This window comes from Panicum virgatum, chromosome 3K (assembly GCF_016808335.1).
Source record: "Panicum virgatum strain AP13 chromosome 3K, P.virgatum_v5, whole genome shotgun sequence".
Lineage (NCBI taxonomy): Eukaryota > Viridiplantae > Streptophyta > Magnoliopsida > Poales > Poaceae > Panicum > Panicum virgatum.
Genome location: NC_053138.1, coordinates 48,546,576 through 48,568,347, shown reverse-complemented (window position 1 = coordinate 48,568,347; position 21,772 = coordinate 48,546,576). Strand labels below are relative to the sequence as shown.

General features: G+C 41.5%; 1 long non-coding RNA gene across 1 annotated transcript; it reads right to left on the bottom strand.

Annotated features, from left to right (window-relative positions):
- Positions 1–17,273: 17,273 nt before the first annotated feature.
- Positions 17,274–17,773, bottom strand: LOC120701506. The gene is made up of 2 exons (XR_005686130.1): positions 17,568–17,773; positions 17,274–17,432 (listed from the first exon to the last, which is right to left on the bottom strand). It is a non-coding gene; the product is annotated as an uncharacterized LOC120701506 (long non-coding RNA).
- Between the last annotated feature and the right edge of the window lie 3,999 nt (positions 17,774–21,772).

The window sequence follows — 21,772 nt, the reverse complement described above, 5'->3', positions numbered from 1 at the left end:
TAGGGGTGCCGGCTAGGCAGGATCATGCTGTATCAGCATCGGTCCCTCCAATCTCTAGCATAAAAGGGAGCCATACAAAGGGGGTGGAGGGTGTTGATCTCCCAGCCCCACACTTCAAAAGACCGCAAGGAAAAAGCCGTAAGCATCGCTGTAAGAGATGCAACAAGAGTGGACACAATATTACTATGTGTGGGAGAGAAGCCCCACCTCCCAAAAGGCCTAGGGGCAGGCCCATGGGGAGTGGAACAAGAAAGAGGAATGATAGCTATGAGAGCGATGACACAGAAGATGACCTTTCTTCTGAAATGGAAGATGACGAGACCGAGTAAATTTTTTTGAAATGATACAAATGTATTACTAGATTGCTAAAAGTATTTATTACTGCTTCTTCGAATTACTGAATCCAATACATGTACTTAGTGGTGACCTATTTTTGGATATAGCACAATAGAAGATGGTAAAGATGATGAGAGCAAAAGTAGATATTTTTGTTTTTAGATGTTAAAAATATTCTACTGGATTGCATGAATGTTTATTACTGGATTTATGAATTGTGTTTTGAAATTCGGATCTCCTTAATGCAGACATGTAAGCACAAAAAGAAAAAAAAGTACTGAATCTCCTGATTACTGAATCCAGATATGTACACGAAAAAAAAGCTGAATCTCATGGTTACTGAAATCATGAGATTACTGGAGTACTGATTACTGAATCCAGACATTAGTGAAAAAGGAAAAGCATAATGAAACAACTGATTAGATAATTATATTTTTTATTTTTTTACAATAGATAATTGTATTTCTTCCTGCATTACAACATGCTTCTGTCCGTTGTCAAGATGAGCTTAAATGCATTTGCCCCGCTGATCGCCAAAGGTCAATCGCCAACTCTTGGGATGGAAAGCTCTCATACTAAACCATGTTGGTAGAACTACCCACAGTATTTTCCTTCAAAACAAGAAAAAAAGGGTATGTCTATGGCTAACTCTAGTGATTGGAAAGAGTCCATCACTCAGGTGATTTTGCCGTTTGTTTCACCCAAATCCAGTGAAACCAAAAATCGAGTGAAACAGAACACTTCCTCACCCAAAAATATAACTATCAGATAGCAAAATCAATGATATGAAAAAAACCCAAATAAAAATAGAACAAGAAAAGCATACTGAAACTACTGATTACTGAATCCAGACACGTCTAAAAAAATGAAAAAATATACTGAATAACTGAACCTCCGCATGTACAAGATGCACGGTACTGGAAATAACTGGTTATCTGGAGAAGCATATACACATAGTTAGGTGTCTGAGTACCTAAAATGTGCACATTGTGAATTGTTTTTTGAAAATTTGGATCTCCTAAATGCAGACATGTATGCAAAAAAAAGAAAAAAAATACTGAATCTCCTGATTACTGAATCCAGATATGTACACGAAAAAAAGCTGAATCTCATGGTTACTGAAAAATCATCAGATTACTGGAGTACTGATTACTGAATCCAGACATTAGTAAAAAAGGAAAAACATGCTGGAACTACTGATTGCTGAACCTCCACACGTACAAGGTGCGTAGTACTAAAAATAAACTGGTTATCTGGGGGGAGCATATACACATAGTTAGGGTCTGAGTACCCAAAATGTGCACACATATTAGTCTGGTTATCTCATGCAAACTCTAAAAAAAAACTGAAAAAGTCTACAAAAAACCCAAAGCATCATTCTCTTCACTTGGAACTATCACCCTTGTGAAGTTGGGTGTCATGTGATTGAGGTGACAAGTCCTGGTGTGGCATCTCAATATGACACGAATGCCATGGCGCTAGTTCTTCAATTACATCAGGTAGATGGGTTATGTTGTTGCACTTGTGGAACACAATATAGTAGAGGAGTTGGGCCCTGTATTGTGGTCCAAGTAGCTGCATTTGAAAAACACATATAAAATCAGTTGAGCGAAAACAACAGAAAAAAGGAGAGATGGCATGGAGGAAAAACTGAGTGAAAAAAGAACGACTATCTCACCGGATCTATGTTGATGTTCAACTTCCAATTCTCACCATAATAATGTTCTAGAAAAAGCATGGTAAAGAATCCACAGTCATTGCTAACCACAACCTTCGGGAGCGGAACGTATGGCAAACCCTAATGGCTGAAATCTATGAACCTGCCACCAGTAAAGCTCTAAAAAATATCATTAAGCCTCTTGCATATCCGATGAGCTATGCCTCCAAGGATCTCTTTTTGTTGTTGGTCAGTCCACGGGGATGGGTCGAGAATATCAATTTGTCCGTGTACCAAGTTCACATAATATACTGACCAGTGCATTTTCTGTAGAATAGGTAGGAAAACCTGGGGAAAAAAATAGTAGAAAAAAGAGTCAGAAATGAATTGTAAAAAAATGAAAAAAAAACATATCGGCTTGTTAAAAAAACAAACATAATTGGAAAAAATGCATTACTTACAAGTTTAGCATGCAGTATTTCTTCAGGGTCGAAAGCACCCTCCAAATATGAAAGTGCGACTTCAGGTGAGTACGGGGACACTGTGCAATACTGTTCATACAGTATCATATCCTGTTTTTTTTGTTCAGTCAGTAAAAGTTGTTAAAAAATGATATAACGGCATGTTGCTGAATTACTGAAATGGCATGTTGCTGAATTACTGAAATAAGCATGATATATAGTATAAGGAGCCAGACAGGATACTGAATTACTGGGTAACTAAATTACTTGATAACAGAGTTACAGGGATGATGCTAGGCTGAGAAAATAACTGAAATTATATATACTGGATGGTGCATGATGTATACTACTACGGGGTTAGAAAGAATACTAAAAAAATACGTATGCATTACAGGTTGTTGGGATAAATTACAGTTGCTAGGGGAATGGGGCTTTACTAAAGTTTGTGACTAGTACTGTATTATTGCAGACATACCATAAGTGAGGGTGGTAGGATGATCCTATATCCAGCAGAATTGGGGTTTAGTTCTTTCTCATCTAGCATCAAGCACATCCCGAACAACTGGATGAATGAGTATTTACATGGCATATCGTCCGGAAAAGAATCACAAATGTTTGATCTGTCCTCAAGATAGGTATCAATTAAGTGGATGTGGTACTCTTCTTTTGCTTTCAGAAACTTGCGCCTGCATCACATACAAAACAATAAAAATGTCAAAAAAAATAATGGGCGAGAAAAAAGGGAAATATCCTAGGATTACTAGTGGAGAGTCTTACGTGCACAACTCTTTGCTCGGAGGTGATGCCAAGATCATGTCCCGAAGTTTCATTGCTTTTTCGACATTAGGTGGCTGGCGATATAAAATTGGGGCTTTGAAAGGGGACACGAACTTGCTGCTTCTAGTTGTAACCTTGTTAGTCAGTTGGAATGTGACCAATTCACATCCTAACTCGGCAGGGGGCCGATACTCCTCTGGTATGTCCATCTCTTTTTTTTCGGATACTGCCTCTTATAGGTGTGCACTGGGGTTGAATCATAGATTGTTTCTTTTGACATGTCACCCTACAAAAAAGAGAAAATAAAAAAGTCATCATCAAAGCACTCTCCTATGTGTGAAAAAAATAAAGCGGAGGGGGGGGGGAGGGGGTGTCAGAAAATGACCTCGGTTATCTTATGGCATGGCATTGTCAGTGATTCACAAATTCCACTTGATCATTTGTTGATCTCTGAGTATTGATTTCGTGGAGGATACTTGACATATCATTACAAGACTCCCGATCAAACAAATGCTCACCCACACCACAAGAACCATTTGTGGATTGAGTATTTCGATGGTCAAATGAGGGTGTTGCATCAAAAGCCGGATATGATCTATCGAGCGAATGTGGCAACTTGTCAAACATCGGTGGGTGAGGTGAAGGTGCTGTCAGACTGGGTGCATCACCTTCCTCATGGACCGGTTCACCAATCTGGAAACAAACAAATTTGACGAAAAAAAGGAAAATTACAAAATAATAAATAGTGGTTTGAAAATTGAAAACAAAATAAATACACTAGTATAAAATAGTGAGAAAATACTGCATTACTGGATCAAATAAAAAACTGGATCACATAATAAAGCAAAAAAAACTGACTATGCAAAAAATGGATCACATAATAAAGTTGTTAGTAAAAAATGGTATAACAGCATGTTGCTGAATTACTGAATAGATCATGGATACTGCATTACTGGATAAATAATGAACATGATTGAAGCAAAAAAACTAAAGGGGTGGGTATTATAATTTACTAAAATACTAGACATAACTTGCAAGAATCAAATAGAATACTGGACATAGTATGAATTAAAAAAACTGCTAAACTTGGAGTGAAAAGTCCATACAGAAGGGGGGGTGGTGGTGGAGGAACTGATGTCCCAGAGCTGGATCCAAGTCCCTTGCACGCACCAAGTTTCATCGTTCTGCCTTGATCATTTGTTGAAAGCGGAGTTTCGTTGATTTCACGGAGCAAACTTGACTTGTCATTCCAAGTCTCCCGATCAAACAAGTGCTCAACTACACCATCGGAACCATGTGTGGATTGAGTGTTTTGCTGCTCAAATGAGGGCTTTGCATCAAAGGCCGGCACCGATTTTATCAATCTGATAAAAAAATTAGATGGGAGGGATTATAAAACAGTAATAATTGGCTGGATTACTGGATCGGTTTAAAAATTGAAAAAAACGCTGAATGCTTGGGGAATTATAATTTACTAAAATACTGGACATGTTTTGGAAATATAAAAAAAATACTGAACATATTTGAAGGGTAAGTAATGCTGATCTGGAACTATGACTGAATTACAAAAGTCCTAAACATCAAAGTGAAGTCCATACAATAGGCAGCGGTGGTGGTGGTCTCCCAGATCTTGATCCATGTTCCTTTTCCGCGTCAACCTGACCACTTTCTCTATCATCCACGGGCATCCTCGTGTCCCCTTATCTCCCACCCATGCAGAAAGAAAAAAAGTAAAAAAATGTAGCATGAAAAAAATATTCTGCTGAAAAAAAGAAAAAACATTACGTACCAGTGGGGGCCATGGCCAGATACAGAAGATGAGGGTGGCATAATCGTGTCAAATTGAAAATTGGCCTGGTTCTCCCCTTGCATTTCCTAATAAAGACCAACGATCTTTGGAACATATTGAAGAATTGGAACTACTAAAAGATTGGAATTACTGAAAAACAATAATTACTGAAGTACAATTACTGAACTGTCCCAAAATTACTAACGAATCAGACCACTCAAAAAAAGATACTTAAAAAAAACATATGTGTGAGTGCACACCGGAGGGGTGGTGGTGGTGGTGGTGGTGCAGCTGGTTGTGCCATAGAACTAGACGCAGCACCCTTTTGCATTACATCAGCACCGCGACCAAACATTCCCTAGTAATATGAAAAAAATGTAAGCCTATAGTTACTAGAAACAACTTTCAGAAAAAATTCTGAACAGAAAAAAAGGGGGGCTGCTAAAAAAAGTCAACAATCAAATTACTACTGAAAAGATTGGAATTACTGAAAAACAATAATTACTGAAGTGATAGACTTACTGAAAGGAACTACAATTAATGAACTGTCTCAAATTACTGACGAATCAGACCACTCAAAAAAAATACTAAAAAGGGAAAACTTATGTGTGAGTGCACACCTGAGGGGGAGGTGGTGGTGCTGCTGCTGCTGGTTGTGCCGTAGAACTAGACGCAGCACCCTTTTACATTACATCAGCACCGCGACCAAACATTCCCTAACAATATGAAAAAAATGTAACCCTATAGTTACTAGAAACAACTTTTAGAAAAAATTCTTAACAAAAGGAGAGGGGGACTGCTGAAAAAAAGTTAAATAGGTAGGGAACTGACCGCTCCAACGCCTCCAAAGATCCTCTTGATTTCATCAACAGCATGCTTGTGTACATCGTTGATTTCAAGTTTCCCCTCGGCTACAAGTCTGCTGCCCTGCTCAAATTTCTTCATCCCCACATCAATTCTTCTATCACAATCATGCAGAGCTTTCAAGGCATCATTTTGCATCTTGGCATTGCCAATCTGTGAGATGAAGTCAGCGAAATGGGGCAAGAGACGCATCGAGGTAGCTGTGACATCACATGTGCCCCCCAAGTGCATTTCCACTTGGGTGCACAGTGCGCGTGGATGGCGCAACTAATCGTGTGCGCTTGGTTACTTTAGGGGTGCTGGGTGCGATGGGGGCAGCAGCTTCCTTTGCCATTGCACGACTGCGCTTTGGTGGAGGGGCCACAACCTCCTCGGGACTAGGAGCATCATCGCCATGCACATCTTCGTAGCACGTTCCTACTTTGCTGCTAAACTAAAAAAAAGTAGTGAAAGTAGAAAAACTGATTAGAAAAAGGGTTCAAGAATAAAGACATTCAAGTGGAGAAAAAAGATTATCCCTTACTGGAAGATTGCCATATGTGACGGTCCCGTCATCCTGGGATTGTTTCCTGTCAGCCTTTGCAAGCATGTCGACAACTGTCTTGTTGAACAATGCAGCACGTGGAGTTTCTTTTTCATGTTTGAGCATGTGCGAAGGACAAAAAAAGGTTGTCCAAGTAATATATCTAATAAAGAAAAAGCAACATGTTAAAGAAAAAAAAGGAAAATGATGCATTTCATATTACTGAAAAACTTCAATGAGTACTGAAAATTACTGCTGAAACTGCTGAAAAATGCTGAAAATGCTGGAAATTACTGCTGAAAAATGCTGAACGGCTTGCTTAACGAAAAAATTACTGAAACTACTGAAAATACTAAAACTACTGTAACTACTGAACTACTGACAATACTGAAAACCTAAAGTACCGATGAAACTACTGAACATTATTAGCATTACTAAAACAAAAAAGTATACCGCTATGCAATAGTAGAATTACTGAACTACTTAAACATAAAAAATATTACTATAAGGGCAAAAAAAAGGCGTGGTCATACCAATAAAAGTGTGACGCAGCCCTGAACTGAAGGTGAATTGGATGATGACGATTTCTTCCATTTGAGTACCTTCTTTGCCAGATCATCGACAACAGCCGAGCAAAGATCAAACTTGCAAACATCATTTATATTCGCACAGTAAAAATAGGTGTCACCAGTTATCGACAAGCTAGTTGTCGGGAACAACAATCCATCAAATAATGACATGAAGAAGGAGGTGATGCTCCAATCGTCACCATGTCCATGTTTTGCAAAATCTTCTATAACCCACCTAGGGACCTCGTTTGGCTTCAGATCACTGTAACTCCTGGTATTATGTTTCTATAATTGCCTCTCATCGTGCAATTTCTCTATTCCTTTTTCATCACACATACGCCTAAGCTCAATCTGGTGATGTTCCTTTCTATGCCAGATACAACCGGGAGAGTGTTGGGGCCATTTGGAATGCCAAACACGGATTTGACCACGTGCGGGGTGATTGGCAACTCCCTCCCTTCAACAGCAATACGAAGAGGGTCAACCTCGAGATGGTCCATGATGAACATGACCAACGACCTGTCTTCGATTGCATTTAATGAGAACCCAAGAAAATCCTCAAAACCCAAATCCTTCATCTTATCCTTCATAGGCTTGCTCATGCCATCCAATATATAAAAAATGGAACCGGGAGCACAACGTATGGTGACATAGTTCCCCTTCTTTTCCTGTCATTACAAAAAAGGGAACCTATGAAAAAATACTGGAAAAATACATGTGCTGCTAGCTAAAAAATACTGGACTTAATTGGCAAGCCTAACAAAAAAAACAGCCATTGTACTAGAATGGGCAAAATTACAAAGTAAAAACATAACAAAATAATCAGTTCATTTCGCTAAGTAATAATAATAAACAATAAAAGAACTAAAATAAATCTTCTTAAAAATTACTGAAAAAAACAAATACTAAAAAAATGCATGTAACAAAATGGTATTACTGAATTTAATTTATGACAGATTCCGGATAATGAAAAAATTGAATAGTTTTTGCCTCGACAATGAACTAAAAATACATGAAATTAAGTTACTGAAAGGAACACAGAAAAACTCAAAAATGCTGAGACAAAATCAGTATCATGAGACAAAATGTGGGGGGGGGGGGGCGGGGGGAACCTCAGCAGCAGCAGTGGGTACAGGCTTGATACTTTTGATAGCAGCTGCCTTTCGATTCTTTGAACGAACATCAACAAAATCAGAATCAGTGCTTCTATTGGTTTTTTGGGAGGCATTCCTCGAAGGGGCCTTCCGTACAGTGCACCTACGTCTGGTGGATGATTGTGCGCCCTCCGCATCTTCCGGTGGGTCATCCATTAATACACCTGGTCAAAAAAATTATATCATCAAACAAAATGTTCAGTAGTTGCTGGACAAAAAAATGAACTTACAGAACTACTAGGCTACCTACTCAGTTCAAATCGTTTAATTCTGAACTACTAAACCTAACAAATTACTGAAACTAAAAACCATAACAAAACTACTAGCCTAACTACTAAATTCAAAGCGTCAACATTTCAGTAATTGCCAAAACAAAAAAATAAAAGGACATTCAATTTTGCATATCGAAAATGCCTCCTACTGCTGTCACAACAAAAAATGTAAATGATGTTGCTTGTTTAAAACACTAGCTCAATGGGGGTACAATGGCGAAAAAATGTTACTGGACTATCTACGAAACCTAAAAAATAATTAATACTAATTCCGAACAAAAACTACTAGCATAGCTAGCCAACATTGGGCACAGTTTAGAGCATCGAAAAATATTCATTAATCATCGACCAAGAATGGGCATGCTTGATGGTTCAGTAATTAGCCAATTCAAACTATGTTGAGCTACTGGGTATAAAATTACACAAGCTCAAATAATTTGTTTAGTTTCAGTAGTTTTTGTTACTGAGCTCTGTTCAATCTCATGTACTTCACTAGTCTGGTATTTCTTTACTTGATCTAGTAGTTCAGTAATGACTAATGACTATTGAACTACTATGCTAAGTCAGAGCATCAAAAAGTTTAGTAATAATAAAGTAATGAGCTACTAGATCAAACAACTAATATGCTTGCAATAACAAATTACTAAATAAGATCATTGAGAAAACACAGTGAGAAATATCTAAAATGCTGCATTATATTACTGGGTTACAAAGAATTACTGAAAAAACACACAAGTACTACTAGGGGTATTGAGGGATTACAAATATTTGTAAGTATTACTGGATTATTGGATTGCTTGTTTAAAACACTAGCAAGACACTACACGATATGTGCCAAAAATCGAATTAGAATAAAAAATTGCATGAAAAATTCCGAAATCGAGGGATTGCTCAGCGGAAAACCGCACGCTCATCGTGGGATGTGCAGGGAATGGCGGCTCGGTGCGTTGGGCTAGTGGCGCTCACCCCAAGCCGCGCTCCCCATCCCTAGCAGGGCCGACTCCTCTCACACCGCCGGGGGTGCACCAGGCCGCAAGGGTCCAGGCCGGCCGAGCTTCGCGTCGCTGGGAGGACGAGGGCGCTGGGGGATACCTGGGTTCCAGACGCCGCTGTTCGAGGGTGCGGGAGTGGATCCCGATGCCGGGCTGTGGCCTCGTCGTCGCTGCCCGCCAGGGATCCCGCCGCCTTGCTGTGGCCGCGCCTCCGCCATCGTCCCCGCCAGCCTGGGATGCTGCGGCCACCATCGCCAAGACCTGGAGGCGGCGAGCTGGGTTAGGTTTTGCGTGGGGTGTGGGGTTCCGGGTGCTTCTAGAGGGACAGCTGGGCCCGCAGGGGGGGTGCCGTGGGCCTGCGGGGTGGAAGCTGGTGGGTCGGGCAGGAGGTGGTGGGTCGGACCTGGGGGTGGGCTGGTTTGGATGTGGATGAGGTGGGCTGGTTTGGATGTGGCTGTGTGTAGAATGCTATTGTTATCTCGTGCTATTCTCAGTATTGTTACCTCACAGTTTTCATCCTTTTGTTAGAACAACGGCGATGTTTTATTTGTCCGACAAAAAAATGGCAAAGTTCGTGGGCAATGGTAGATAAGGCAAACACATAGGTGACGAACTATACGCGTAATGTGTCACCTTTCAAGTACCATAGGTTAAGCGCATCACAAGACGCGGTGACGAGCAAAGTAAAGGCCGTCACCTTTGTAGCTTCAGTCATAGCCCGTCACCTTTGAATGTAATGTCGGTGACGGGTGAAAAATGTGGACCGTCACCTCCAGTCTAGGTGACGGGCTTTGTTAAGACCCGTCACCTATCCTATCTCAAAGGTGGCGGGCCACATTTTTGCTGAGACCTCGCGAGGCCCAAACTGGTCTGAGGTGACGCGCAGAGATAAAGCCCGTCACATCTACTTGTGGGGTGACGTGCAACAACGGCAGGTCACCTTTGTGCACGTCACTATAGGCCGTATCTTACATGGTGTTTCAAACTTTATTTTCTTTGAGTTGGGGACTATAGAAAGTCAGTTGATGCTAATCTCATATATTTTTATACTTTTTGGATAGTTTAAAGGCTCAAATGGAGCTCTCTTTGCCTCTAGCTAGATCTAGATCTCTATGGTATTGATTTGCAATCTGCGGCACCATTTGCCTCCACTCTCGATGGCTCGGACCTGTATAAATCTTTGTGTTCCTTGCACCATCGCGTTCCTGATCTCGGTGAATTCCTGCCTACAATCAACTACCTTGGGGATACCCACGGTAGGCTTGGTGGTTAAACACTAATAGCTGGCGCGCTAGGTAGAGGCTTGCATTAAGATCAATCTAGCGAACTCGATGGCTAGCCTCACCTTTAATTGCGCGGTGCATGAACAAGGCACCACATTCATTTTCGGCTCTTGGATCTATGTTGCTAATGGCTTTGACAGCGACCTAAGCGATCACCAAGAGCCAAAGATGCTCCTGGCAAAGGAAGGCAATCCTAACAATGTCGATGAGATGCTCCTTCCTGATCTCGCCAGGGAGATCGAAGAAAAACTCATCTTCAACACCAGTTCGACTCATTCTCCAACTGATCTTGGATCCCAAACTACTCGATTTGAGATGATGACCACCCAACCAACCTATGGGCTGCGCAACATGGCCTCTATTTACCAGAAGTCCATCAGATCCATATTTCCTTCCTCAATCAAGGAAAGCTTGGATCAGGTTTCACATATGAAATATACAATTGCCACCACTTACCAGGTGGCATCGATCTTTGACAGTTACCCAAACTCAGATGATGAAGACGAACTCCATCGAGATGATCAACTGAATCTAATAATTGCCCTGACTCCATGAGAACCAACAATGTTCTGGAGAGGCTCCAAGCCCACAGAACTACTCGATTCCTCCCGCCTTGTGGCCCACCTTAATGATCTGCTCTTCCAACATGGTAGTCCTCTCCCCACAACGACTGCAGAGGGATCTGGATCTACCGTCCTAGCTGACTACATCTCTAGCTCTGGAGAACATTCTCCAGACAAGCAAATCTTCATGGTCACCATTGATGATTCGCAAGATGGGGAACACCGCATCAATCCCAATGAGATGCTATAACAAATATCAGACGATGAACTATCAGCTAATGCACCTCAAGATGAGGAAGAAGCCAGAATGGATGCCAGGAGAAGGAGGAACCGACAACGAGAGGCACGCCGGCAGGCAGCAGCCGCGCGTGCTCGGCCTCCTCCAGTCCCACCCCATAACTTAGGCAATGACTTCGATGCTGAGGCAGATCCAATTTTCAACGACCCCATTGTGGCAATGGTTGAAGCCACCTTGCGGCTCATGCAACTTCCTCCCAACCCAGAGACTAATTAGGTGATTGGTCCACATTAATAGAAAACTTACTAAACTCCCATATTGCACAGGTGAAGACAAGGCTCATTGATAGCTCTGAAACAAGACTTTGGACCACAACACTTCTTAAGCATTCAGGTGAGATCAAGGCCCATTGATTGCTGTGAAAAAAATTCTATACATATGTGTTTGAAAATACACTGGTATAAAGTCCCTAAATTTGGATGCTAAATTTATTGAACTTACAATGTTTTAGAGTTCGGAGTACAAAGTTAGTAATGTTATAATTTCTAAAGTTCATGTGTTCTAACATTTAGGGCCATAATGATTTTGCAGATAAAGTTTTAGAATCGAGAGATAAAAAGTTTATGATAGGCTAGGATAAAGTTCTCAATATGGAAATGCAATGGTTTTTAATTATGAAGTATTAGATCTAAAAGGATAAAGTTTTAAATGTTCTAGCACAAAGTTCCAGATTTTTTGATGAGTAAAGTTGGATTCACGAGAATACAAAGTTTATAACATGCTAGTAGATAGTTTTTTTCTAATTTGGGATGCAAAGTTCAAAGTTTATTTTACTAAAAAATTTGACAAGTGAAGTTATTGAATTTAGTGTTGATTTTTTATTCAATAGAAAATTTTTATTTAAAAAGATCTATATCTATTTGTAAAAGGTTTCAAATATCCATGTATAAAGTTTCATATTTAGTAGTATAGATTTTTAAACTTAATTGTAGAAAGTTCTGAAATTTAGTGTACAATGTTTTGGAATTACAAAGTTGTGGAGTCTAGTAGAAAGTTTGAAAAATATATTAGTAGAAAGTTTCTGAATTTAGATTGCGAGGTTTGAATTAAAGTTTTGGATCTAAGAGTACAAAATTTAAAATGGGCAAATAGCAGATTTTTGGAGCTAATAAAGTTTAGTAGTGTGATAGTAAAAAGTTCATATCATCAGGTTTGAAAGTTTAGGAACTGACAAATTATTATTGCAGTGCAAAGTTTATAGTTTCAGAATTAATAGTTTTTAGAACTAAAAAATTATTAAAGTGCTAGTACAAAGTTTCACAGTTTTCAGATTTGAAAGATTTTTACAACTACAAAGATATTAATGTGCTAGTATAAACTTATTTTTCTGATTTAAAGGTTTAGCAACTGTAAATTTTTATGTATCTAAACATACAGTGTATAATAACAAGATTTTATATCTAAAAATACAAAGATCCCAAAATTCATAGTGCACTTGCATTCTCTTTTTTCTTTTTATTTCTAACTAGTGGAGATGTACGTGCCACATGCACGTGTTTAAAGTCACATTATTTAAAAGTGATTAGATTACATTGAACTACTACTAAAAATATCATAGACAAATAATATCTTCCGTCAATGGTTTTACATTGAAAAATATCATTGGTACCATGTCAAAAATCAAAGCTAGATTAGATGTTCTGGAAATCAAGTGAACAAATAATGCCCAACAAACCATGATCTGCTAGCTCATGGAATCAAATTGCACAAGACTGTAAATTATCCTGTCTGTGATCATCGAGTCATCCTAATTGTGTTCCTGACAATACCAAACATAACCTCGAGATTGGGAAATGGTTGCTCACAAAAATAACTTAGCACTGGCATATGATATCCTCGGGCAAATCTCCTAGAACAGACATCCTGGATCTCACATATGCCATTCTGCTAGGGATATACAGCAATAGACCATCATCTCATAGAGCTTTGTTATTGAAATGAAAATGGTAATTGGCTTATCACAGGCACGAAGCCACTACGATGTGGCCTCGTCTGAAGACCTCTTGTTGATTGTTACCTATGGCAAACATTTATGTAAGTTCCAGTTGCAGATCAGTACAGAGCTACGATTGTTACATTTGAAAGTCTGAATGACCCTCAGCAGTGCTATCATCAACATTTATCTAGGTGAGGTTATGCAAAATTTGAATCAAATGTTTTCAGCCTTGGAATGCAATGAGATGAATATTGATAATCACCTTCTTGGGTAAAATGAGAAACAACCATCATGATGATATTTTCTATCATCAACAGACAAAGGAGGAAAAGTGAATAATGCTTGGGCGAGATCTGTGGCCTCCAAGTGTATATTTATCCTGTAACTTCTCTCAAATTGAATCGTTTTCTGATTCAGTCATGTAATAGCTGTACTAACACACATTGGTAGTTCCACAAAGCAAATTAACATTCTGACATGATTATGAGTGCATTATTATCCAAAAACACACTTGATTAATTCAAGTTGAATTTATTCTTAAGGCAAATTTTTGCAATATTCCTCTATACAAGCTTGGCTAAACACAGAATATGGCTAATGGCAATGTTACCTCGGAATATGGGAGAGCCAAGTAATAGGCATTCAATATAGTTTGGGACACGAGATCGATTGCACCTATTCTCGTTGCTGTTGCAGCAGCTTGGCCGAGCATAGCTTTGTCGCCTCGCTCGACCACCTGCCTAACTAACCCCCCCCCCCCCCCCCCCCCCCCGCGTGGTGCTGCAGCGACACTGTGGTGAGGAAGAAGATGACCACGGCACTGGCAACGCCGTAAGCCATCCACCCGATGATCCGCCGGCGCCGCCACCAGAACAACAGGTTCTGGGGGCTCTCCTGGTACAGCATCGGGAATTGCATCGATCGCCATTACAGCAAGTCATCAGCAAGGATCAATTGTATTGTACTTGTAGTGATCCACCAAAACATATGGCATAGCTCAGATGTACTGGTTGGTACGATACCTTTGAGACAGAAGTGACCAGAAACATCTTGGTTGAAGACGCCCATGGCGATCACAGGGAGCGAGGTGAAGAGGACGTTGTAGCTCGCCATTGCCCAGTCGTTGTAGAAAGGCCGGCCTGAAAACAATGTGTACACCTCGTACAGGAACAGGGTCACACCGAATGTGATATTCTTGTAGAAGAAGTAGCATATCAGCGGAGTCCAGCGGCGAATGAAGCACGATCAGTGGTTCATCCAGCCAATTCGATCACAAGGATGTGTGAACGCCAGTAGCAATATTCATTCGAAACTATACCATTGATGAGATCCTGCTGTAGCACCACTGCCCATGCACAAGTAGCAGAAAGCTCCAGGAAGCAGAACTGGGCGATGGACACATCGCTCGCCATGACAACCTGATGAGCAGTAATAGAGCTGGTTAGAACGGGGATCCACAAAGTTCCATTTGGAGTTGAAATTTGGTGAGTGTGAGTGAGTAGCAACAACAAACCTGCATTCCTTCAGCGCCACTGTGTAAGGAACATGGCCCCAATTAGGCCTTTGTTTGTGATTTTGGTGATTGAGTGACAACATAATCAATGGGACTAACAAGATTTGTGAGGACACATTTATAGGATTTTTAGGTCCCACGGATATATTAGAACACATCAAATTCACCGTCAAGACGCCATGTCCAATCTATCGTCGAGACGCCAAAATCAATCCACCGTCAAGATATCAAGTCCAATCTGATGTAGAGGTGCCAAAGTATAGTGAAAATCCAGAGATAGAAGATATTCGAAGTATCCAAAAATAGTCGCAACAAATTGGACAAGAAGATGCAGAGTCAGCTGCACCGATTAATCGGATGCCCCACCATCGGTGCATCCGATGGTTGCCGGATAAACCGACGCTCAGGCATCGGTGCAAGTTTTGGGGCTAGAATAGATTAAGTGAAGACAACTATTAGGCACCGGTTTAACCGATGGGTCAAAGACAGGCATCGGTGCTTTCAACATACTATTGTCCAGAGACGATGTCAAGTGCGCAGCTGCCAAGCCTTCAGCACAGGAAGAACCGATGCCCCACCGGAGCAAGCGTCAGTGCAATGACGTCAGCAAGAAATGATCAAGTGCAACGACTACGAGAAGATCAAGTGTCACCGGTTTAACCGACGCCCTAGCATTGGTTTAACCGATGGTCCCTGGAGTTTCTGCGGCCGTGTTAGAGAAGCCAACGGCTAGAATCAGCCTGTGTGTGACCAGTTGAACCGATGGTAAGCACCGGAAGAACCGATGCCCACGCAGAAAAATGGATAACAGCTAGTAATGGCTTTCTTGTGTTGGTGGCCTATATATATGCCTCACCCCGGCCATTTTGGAGTTGCTGGAGTTCCAAGACATCACACACACACCCAAGAACACATCCAAGCCATCCAAGAGCTTAGTGATCAAATCTTTAGTCCTTAGCACATCTTTGAGAGTGTTAGTGCTAGGTTAGCTCCTAAGTGAGTGAGAAAGCAAGGTGTTGGTGCCTTGTGCATTGGTTCTAGAGTGAACCACACTTGTATCTCGGTGCGTAGGCCCCTTGGAGCATTGGTGGCTCGCCGGCAAGTCAACGACCCTCCGGCTTGGTGTGGAGTGGCGTCGACAACATTGTGCAGGGGACGGAGCCCCTCCTTCGTGGGCAAGCTCCCTTAGTGGAAATCGGGATCAAGGTGACCGTGATTGTGTTCACAAAAGAGACTTGATTGCCGGGAAGCGATACTCTTCATGAGTGCTTCAACAACGTGGATGTAGGGGCGCCTTGGTGGCAATCCGAACCTCGGGATAAATCCTCGCATCGAGAGTTTGCTTCCTCTCATCCCTTCTATTTAAGCTTCCACATTTCATATTGCAATCTTTGTGCCTTTACTATCTTAGTGTAGTTCTTTGTTAGGATTGGCTATAGGTTGCAAAACTCTTTTGGGATGAGGGTTTCACACTAGAAGAACCTTAGTTGCACATCTAGATAGCTTGATTTAGATTAAGTTTTTGTGCAAACTAGTTGGAGTCATAGGTTAAGGTTTTAAAATGCCTAATTCACCCCCTTCCCCTCTTAGGCTAGAGCACCCGATCACTTTCACACTGATCCCAACCCCAATATCTGCCTCTTGAATCATACCGACATCGTTCTCACCATCTAATATACTAACATGAAGCTGATTAGAGTGGATAACAAAGGCAACTGATTAGGTTTCGCAAGATGACCATTCCACCACCAATCCTCTAAAATAGCGGTATAATACTTTTGCTACAAATACATATGTCTGCTATCTTTCTAGTCATGTGAAAATCTCAGGGATTATTTCAGGGACAGTATATACAACTCATGAAGAAAAATCCGTGTCACTCTAGCAGATGATACATCCATTCTTATATTCTTTCTGGTTCCATATGCTTTTCAAACAAAAGAAAGCTTGCAATCACATACATACAAAGTTCAAAAGGGTGCTTTCGATGTTCTCCTTGAAAAGTAAAAAGTCACAAATGTAAAAACCAGTTTGAGGGCCTAATTCATCCACTCAACATTCTCTTGACAGGAGTAGACTATAGTGCTTCAACATTCACACAACTTTAGCTGTCACAAGAGCATAGAATCATTTTTCAAATTTTATTTCTACAGATTGAGGTTATACCAGTAGGAATGTTATGCAGCCAGAGCATGGTTGACCAGAGTGGATCAGAGCATAGAAAAATAACTGTACATTAGAAAAGGATTAGACAAATTATTCAAAACCATAAGCAGGACAACGTACCTTGAATAGTAGATCAGATAAGGTATTCCTTGCTAACTGATCAACCTCCTATATGCCTACTCTAATCCAGTTGCTCCAATTTGATCAAGTATCAGTTAATTGAAACAATGAATGGACATATTGAGGAGATAGGTGTTTCTCCTGGTATTGCCTTAACTTCTGCAAAGAAAACCAACAAATCACTGGTTATTTAGTTTGGATTTGTGTAATACAATTTCTGCCATGGATGCTTCCTGAACTAACTGCACACATGAACCTGGAGTTTGCACACACGATGATGAGATTCTGCAATACCTTGTTTGTGGACATTTGACACATCACCAAACGGCTTCCTAGCTAGCATCTCCCATACTTGATAACCTAAAACAACATTACTCTGCAGAATGAACCTAGCAGGACAGGGTGCAGGAGATTTCATTTCACAAACGTCTCCCATTTTGTGAGCAAAAAGGAAAATTATGATGTTGATCAGAGCAGGAAGGCTTTATAATTAGCTCTAGTGTTCTCCTTGAGCATAACTTTAATATTTCAAGATAAAGAGTACACATCAGTATATTATCAAAATATAAGCTGGCAGAAAGACAGTGTGGTGCTCACGTACTCCTCAACACACTTTGGTTGGATTCTTAAAAAAAATTATGCACCCATTATAGGCTCATTTTGTGCCCACAAAACAATCACTGCGTGCATGCATATTCTACTACCCGGTGACACACCCATGCATGAATGCATATCCTACTAACTATTAACACACCCATGCAATGAAAAGTATGCCACCTTGTAGAAACCAAAAAAAAATAAAATAAACATGCATGTAAGTTTTTCTATGCATATCTTTTTGTTCATTTTTTAAAAACCAATTATAAGTTGAGCAGAAGAGTTACAACTTTTCTCAGTTTTTCAGAGTATTACCATTGTGTTCTGTAAGTGAAGATGCAATTTATGGTTAAGAAGATAATAATATTATTTGGATGAACAACGTGGACGTGCGATCTGTTTTTTCTATTATGTTGTTTTAGAACGACAGCCAAAAATTTTTTATTTATCCTCCTGTAGTGTGACGCTAAAGAATTGTTTCACGTCTTTTTTTTATTAAATCTCATGGTCTTTTTATTTTTATTCCTCAGTTTTCTAGTTCTACATACACATGGATACGACCCCCCCCCCATTCACTCACTCATACACCCACTATCCCCAAAACAGAAAAAAAGAATAGAGTAGAAGGTAGAGTAGAGTACGTTTTCTAGTTCTACATACACATGGATACGACCCCCCCCCCCCCCCGCCCATTCACTCACTCATACACCCACTATCCCCAAAACAGAAAAAAAGAATAGAGTAGAAGGTAGAGTAGAGTACGGAACTAGCAAGTCAAATGTTTATTCGCTACTAGGCATTGCGCGTGCGCTCCTTGCTAGCTGCAGCGCTCGTTCGTTGCTTTCTTGCCGCGGCGCACTGTCGCCAAATAGCGCCCCTGTATTACTTTGTAAGCCTGCGGGTATCCGGTAGGGGGGCTAGCTGTTAAGGGTCATATACGTGATTAGTAGTCAAGCTCCCACATAAGGAAGAATGAGTTGCGCACGTGGTTCAAAAAAAAAAGCAAGGAAAAAAGTTATATTTTCCAACCCTTATGTTCAAATCAAATCCGACTGCACTATTGTGTGTGTTGTGATGAAATCTTCAAAATAAATCACACTTGAATATATTTGAATAATTTTTTACAGCACTTTTTATATGAAAAAATTTTATTATGAAGTTAGAATAATTGTTCAAGCACAATAAAAAAATTTCCGCTTGCTGTGGTAGATCAACTCCCGGTCGCGCGACCTGGATTATTTCTGGCTTCAGGTGACTGAAAGGTGAGATTGTAGCGTGCACGATATATATTATCGTGGCATGTTTTTTAGTGTTGGGCCTAGTAGGGCCCAGCGGCCCAGTCCACTACAACTTGATCGAATTGGAGGAGGCGGTTTTTTCTTTTTTATATTTTTTAAAAATAAAAATTTCAAAAATATATTTCCGTTTTGAAATATTTCAAAAATACCCCCCGGTCGCCCCCATAGGGCGACAGGTCTTAAGTAAATTTTTTTTTCTTCAAATTCGCAATGAGGTCCCTGGAAAAAATAAGGCCATGTCGCCCCCCAACGGGCGACAGGGGTCTGTATATTCCCTTGCCGCTATTTCCTTTGTCATTTGAGCCTGCCATATGCCGCCATTCCCTTTGTCATTTGAGCCTAAAAATTCAGGAAAAAAAAGAGGGGTGAGAAGAAGAAAAACGGCGAAGCTCTGCCGAATTGCGTACTTTTTGAAATGGTGGAAGGGCACTGCTATTGGGTCACGTATGTCTGGGCAAAGAATGCCACATTTGGGAAACCCGTGATCGCCGTGCTGAGCAGTGGCAACCTGTGATCTCGTACTCGCAGCTAGATACACTATGGTTCCTATTTTGAGCTATTCGAGCGTGTAGTCGTCATCATCGTCGGCAGGATCTCGGCCGCTAACTCCTACCGCACCTAACTTGTCCCTCATTAAATCACGGGAAAAAATCGCAAGAACTTCCCTTATTTCACAAGCATTATAGAACCCACAAACATAATAAGTTCACATCAATAGTATGTATAGAAACAAATGACAAGTAAACTAGCACAATCATAAACATCGGATACAAATAAGCGGTCCACAGCTATCTCATTACAAATAAACATCAGAGATACAAACTTCAGATACATCTAACCACCCCTAGGGCGTCAGACCCTCTTAGCCCTCTGTTAGGCACGGACATGGCCCTCGGAGTAGGTGAGAACATCCGGAGACCTCACCTGTCGCTCAGGACGCGCAAGGGGCAGCGGTGTCTGCTGCTGAGAGATCCCAAGTGGTGCTCCTCCTAGCTGTGAATACCCCAAGACATCGGGGTCACCTTGCGCGGTAGGCTCTTCTGGACTCAAGCTGTCGAAGTCGTCTAAGGTGAAGGTCTCGTTATCTGGTCGAAAGGAGGAAGAAGAAGGTCCGGTGCCCGCATGGGGGTAGAATCCTACGCAAAAAATGTGGATGTTAGCGTACGCTCATATATTTTGTCATGCCATGTAGAAACCGAAATACGAAACATAAACTAACCTGTGTAGGCCGGTATCTGTGGCCCCGGTACCATCCCTGGATACGGTCCGCCAACTGGTGCTGTCCCTCTAAACATTCCAGTATGGCCGAACGCAGTAGCTGGATCATATCCTGTATGTGATATTAGTAAATATATAGGAACACTTGATGTAATTTTAAAGAGATATGTACGTTACCTGCACTTGGGAAGAACTGCGACGTCGGCCCGTGCATGGTCGACGGACACGGGAACGACGACGAGGCCTGAGACGACCCGTGGCTGTCTTCGTACTGCACACGGCTTCCGAAGTTGTGCACTACCTGACGCAACTGATCACGCTGCCTCGACCATGCCTCTGTCTGCTAAAACTGGGTCATTGGGTATCCGGCACGTACCCTCGTCAAGTAAGTCGAGCAGTCCGTCTCCATCATGTTGCAAAGGCGAAGCTGCATCAATTCAGTAAAGGTACAGTTACAAACACATGAATTATCTTATGAATATGATTATATATATATGCAAATATGATCGAGAGACTCACCGCGCCAGCTAGTGCCTCCACGTGGTGCCGACCATAGCCATCCTGAGGCCTCGCCTGGTGTGGCTGCGGGTGAGTGTCAACAAAAACCAGACGAGCCCGAGTCCGGGGTAAGTACCAGGTGAGGTAAGCCCTAAAGGAGCTGTCTGTGTGTGGTCCTGTTGGATGGACCAAGAGCTCGTCTGCCTGTTCCCATTGGTCCACCCACGGCTGGATCTTGGTGAGCCAATCATCAGAGCACGGCAAGCCACTCCTTGACAACCTACAAAGTGGACCACGAAGAATCGTTAGATTCGACACGAATGTATGAGCCAAGTTCATTCATAATTACCTGTGGTCCTGGCGACTGACACGCTCCAACGCGGTGGGCACCGGAAACTCCTGGCGCTGCCCAAACTGTCTCCTGACTCTCCAGGGGCAATATGCCTCAACCGCGATGTCATAAACCAGGACGGCGGAAGTAAGCCACAGGCTCTGTGCTGTAAGGCTCCCAGACAACGTCCTCGGGCGTCAGCATATCGAGCTCTGAAACAAACTCAGGATATGCGCGTCTAACCTGCGCATGCGCCCAGGACCTCTGCATTCGGAATAAGTAACATTAAAAGTGCGCTAATGCATCATGTAACAATGAATAATAAATTAGATGTATAATAACGTACCTGACGCCAGATCCAGATAGTTCCCATAGTGGGCCTCTCATCCTCCTCTTCGCCGTACATGCCCCCGTGGTAAGGCTCGTGGCTGACCATGGGCCGACCAACGGCTAGCCTCTCGTACGACCAAAGCTGTAGCAGTAGTGGGCACCCTGCCAAGATAGCGTTCCCATGTGTCTTCATGCAGCCGTCGCAGAGTCCACGGTAAGTGGCTGCA